Source organism: Octopus bimaculoides, chromosome 11 (assembly GCF_046866305.1).
Source record: "Octopus bimaculoides isolate indiv1 chromosome 11, ASM4686630v1, whole genome shotgun sequence".
Lineage (NCBI taxonomy): Eukaryota > Metazoa > Mollusca > Cephalopoda > Octopoda > Octopodidae > Octopus > Octopus bimaculoides.
Genome location: NC_142938.1, coordinates 53,156,056 through 53,161,055, shown reverse-complemented (window position 1 = coordinate 53,161,055; position 5,000 = coordinate 53,156,056). Strand labels below are relative to the sequence as shown.

The 5,000-nt window shown below is 38.0% G+C and overlaps 1 protein-coding gene across 1 annotated transcript in view; it reads right to left on the bottom strand.

Moving 5' to 3' along the window:
- LOC106876150 (putative transcription factor p65 homolog) overlaps window positions 1-5,000 on the bottom strand; it is a 61,088-nt gene that overhangs the window by 29,968 nt on the left and 26,120 nt on the right. The gene's annotated exons all lie outside the window — the stretch shown is intronic.

Sequence of the window (5,000 nt, the reverse complement as noted above, 5' to 3'; positions counted from 1 at the left end):
GGGGATATAGCATCATACAACGTGGAAGGCAATTGGAGATTTCTGCGGGACAACCTGTTGAAAGCCACCGACCAGATTTGTGGGTGGTGTAAGGTCCCCTCCCAACCCAGAGTAACGTGGTGGTGGAACAAGGAGGTAGACAGGGCTATTAGACAAAAGAAACAGGCTTGGAAGGACTGGAAGAACGGTGGTAGCAGGGAATTGTACCAATGTGCCAGAAGGGAGGCTAGGCGACAGGTTTATTTAGCCAGAGGGGAAGCAGATAAGGAAAGATTTGCCAATGTTCTGCGCCGTGAGGACCAAAGACTCGAGGTATTTCGTGTTGCAAGACAGTGTAGGAGAGAGAATAGTGATGTTGTAGGAGAGAAATGTGTTCGCATGGATGATGGTACGCTTGCATTAAATGAGGATGCAAAGAAAGAGGTCTGGAGATGCCACTACGATAGATTGCTTAATAAAGAGAATGAATGGGAGAAAGAGAGCCTGCCTTATGTCGACCCAATAGAGGGACCAGCTATCCGAGTTGATAGTACCGGGGTAGATAAAGCAATTAAGAGTATGAAGACCGGGAAAGCCCCCGGCCCATCAGGAATCACTGCAGAGATGCTCAAAATATCTGGCAGTGTTGGCTATAGCCTAGTCACCCGTATTACGAACCAGGTGATACACGAAGGAGTCATACCCTATGACTGGTGTAGCAGCATCATAGTCAACTGCTACAAAGGTAAAGGGGACGCTTTAGATACAAATAATTACAGAGGCATCAAGCTGTTAGATCAGGTTATGAAAGTTACAGAGAGGGTCATAGCTCAACTAATTAGGGAGCGAATCAATTTAGATGAGATGCAGTTTGGGTTCGTGCCAGGTAAAAGCACTACTGATGCCTTATTTCTAGTGAGACAGTTGCAGGAGAAATACCTAGCTAAGGATAAACCTCTGTACCTGGCTTTCGTTGACATGGAGAAAGCCTTTGACAGGGTCCCCCGATCCCTTATCTGGTGGTCAATGAGGAAACTTGGGATAGAAGAATGGTTAGTGAGAGCTGTGCGAGCCATGTACAGAGATGCTGCCAGTAAGGTGAGGGTTGGAAATGAGTACAGCAATGAATTCCGGGTAGAGGTAGGGGTCCACCAAGGTTCCGTCCTCAGCCCCCTATTATTTACCATAGTCCTCCAGGCAATCACAGAGGAGTTCAAGACAGGTTGCCCCTGGGAGCTCCTCTATGCTGATGACCTTGCCCTAATTGCGGAGTCACTATCAGAACTAGAGGAGAAGTTTCAGGTGTGGAAGCAAGGTCTAGAATTGAAGGGCCTTAGAGTCAACCTAGCTAAAACCAAAATCCTAATAAGTAGGAAGGTAGATAAAACACAAACCCCCTCAGGTAGATGGCCCTGCTCAGTATGTAGAAAAGGAGTAGGTAGTAACTCTATAAGATGTACCCGGTGCAAGCTATGGACACATAAGAGGTGCAGCAACATCAAAGGCAGGTTAACTAGCAAGTTAGTTTTTGTTTGTGGCAGATGTTCAGGTGCAATAAAGACTGCAAACAAACAGGAAACAACTTCTATCTCATTCCAGGGTGAAAAACTAGAGGTAGTCGATAGCTTCCGCTATCTGGGCGACCAAGTTAGTAGTGGGGGTGGGTGCGCTGAAAGTGTAGCTGCTAGAATAAGAATAGCCTGGGCAAAGTTTAGAGAGCTCTTACCCCTGCTGGCGACAAAGGGACTCTCACTCAGAGTAAAAGGCAGACTGTATGACGCATGCGTACGAACAACCATGCTACATGGCAGTGAAACATGGGCTGTAACTGCTGAGGACATACGTAAGCTCGCAAGGAATGAAGCCAGTATGCTCCGTTGGATGTGTAATGTCAATGTGAATACCCGTCAGAGTGTAAGTATCTTGAGAGAAAAGCTGAACATTAGAAGCATCAGTTGTGGCGTGCAAGAGAGACGATTGCGCTGGTATGGACATGTGGTGAGAATGGAGGAGGATAGCTGCGTGAAAAAGTGCCACACCCTAACAGTTGAGGGAACCCGTGGAAGAGGTAGGCCCAGGAAGACCTGGGCTGAGGTGGTGAGGCAAGACCTTCGTACATTGGGCCTCACCGAGGCGATGACTACGGACCGAGACCTTTGGAAATGGGCTGTGCGTGAGAAGACCCGGCAAGCCAAGTAAGATCGTTGCCAGTGCCCCTGGACTGGTTCTTGTGCGGGTGGCACATGAGATGCACCATTTTGAGCGTGGCCGTTGCCAGTACCGCCTGACTGGCTCCTGTAGGATTTTCGAGCGAGATCGTTGCCAGTGCCCCTGGACTGGCTTGTGCGGGTGGCACATAAAAGACACCATTTCGAGCGTGGCCGTTTTCGTGCGGGTGACACGTAAAAGCACCCACTACACTCTCTGAGTGGTTGGCGTTAGGAAGGGCATCCAGCTGTAGAAACTCTGCCAAATCAGACTGGAGCCTGGTGTTGCCATCCGGTTTCACCAGTCCTCAGTCAAATCGTCCAACCCATGCTAGCATGGAAAGCGGACGTTAAACGATGATGATGATGATGATGATGATATATGTATGCATATATAATATATATATGTATCTATGTATGTATATATAATATATACATATATATATGTATGTATATATAATATATACATGTATATATATGTAAGTATATATAATATATATATATATATTATATACATACATATATATACATGTATATATTATATATACATACATAGATACATATATATATTATATATACATACATATATATATATTATATACATATATATATATATATTATATATACATATATATATATATATTATATATACATATATATATATATTATATATACATATATATATATATTATATATACATATATATATATACATATATATATATATATATATATATATATATATATATATATTATATATACATACACACACACACACACACACACACACACACACATATATATATATATACACACACACATAGTGGCCCATAGGTACAGTAATGGTTGTGTGGTAGGTAGCTTGCTTAACAAGCACATGGTTCCGGGTTCACTCCTTGGGCAAGTGTCTTCTATTATAGTCTCGGACTGACCAAAGCCTTGTGAGTGGATTTGGTAGAGAGAAACTGAAAGCCTATTGTATATGTGTGTGTGTGTGTGCATGTATGTATATGTTTCTGTGTTTGTCACCCCAACATCGCTTGACAACCAATGCGAGTGTGTTTATGTCCCTGTAACTTAGCAATTCGCCAAAAGAAAGCGATAGAATAAGTACTAGGCTTACAAAAAATAAGTCCTGGGGTCGATTTGCATGACTGAAGGTAGTGCACCAGCTTGGCTGCAGTCAAATGACTGAAACAAGTAAAAGAATATATATATATTGTATATATACATATATCTATTATAAATATGTACATATGTTTTATATATATATACATATATGTCAATAGATAAAATAGTTGTATTGAAGATGTAATTGTTTGTATATTTTTTGCTGTAGTTACACCTAAGAGAAGACTTAGATACTTAATTATATTCATTTACATATACACATATATTATTATTGTATTTTGTGATGACAAGATCCTATCTTGGACATCAAAGGGTTTCAGATATGTTTGAGATATAATTAAGTGAATTTTGATGGTTGTTGATTGCACTTACTTGATTGTATCGTCCGTTAAAGTGTATTTGTTGTTTTTTAATTGTAATTGATGTAAGATTGAATAGTTAATGCTCACGCTCATAACACAGACATTTGAATTTTTACAATCCAGCCATTCTTTCACACGGAATGTCATCTTTCTGAACCAAGGACCCTGAAGTGACTTATATATAAGGAAACTGTGATTATGTAAATCAGAAAAAATATACCTAAGTCAAAACACTTTCTTGGGCCATTTACAGTTTTTATAATTATTTATATTATATGATGTTATTTTATATATTATATTCATAGTATTTAATGTAATATTGCAATATAAATAAAATATTGGATTGTCAATAGAATATCTCTATATTCAATTTATATTTATTCTTGAATTATACTAATATTTATATGGTATCCAACAGCAGCACCAGTGAATTGGATGTTTAACACATTCCTATCAAGGATTTCTTTTCCTCAGTTTGTTACCTCATATTATATATATATATATATATATATATATATATATATATATATATATATATATATATATATATATATATACACACACACACACACGCATATGTATGTATATATATATATATATATATATTATATATATATATATATATATATATATATATATTATATATATATATACTTTATTTAAAAGCAGCAGAAATATAACAAAAGACTGTTACTTGGAGTTTCACGTTCCCATTCATCGGACAGTTTTGTTAGAAATGGGAAAGAAATGACGATGCAATCAAAACTAATATAAAATTTAAAACACATACATATATTTCAACAATGCAGAAATTTTATTCATCAAAATAAGTATCATGACAATCAATACATATTTGCCAATAAGTGACAAGTTTGTTTATTCCAGTAACATAAAAATCTGGAGTTCTGGAGCTGATGAATTCTTTGAAGGCACTTTGATTTTTGAACTCCTTTCACAAGAAACCATCAAGGTGCTTGAAAAAAGTGATAGTCTGGGATGGAGGAGTAGCTGTTTTTCATTCATTTTGGCAATTTCATGGCAATATGTTTCTGCAGTTATGGTTTTTTCCGGGTTTTAAGAAGTTATAGAGGATAAGTCCAGCAGTACACCACCAAACAGTCACCATAACCTTGTTTTTGAAGAGCTCAGGTTTAAGGAAGATTTTTGATACTTCATTTTGGTCCTACTACTGTGAAGAACATTTCTTATTATTGTACAGAATTCACTTTTCATCACAGGTTACAATACGGTCAAAAAATGGATTGGTCCAGTTACAGAGAAGAAGGGACGAGCAAATTTCATATCTGTGCATTTTCTGATTT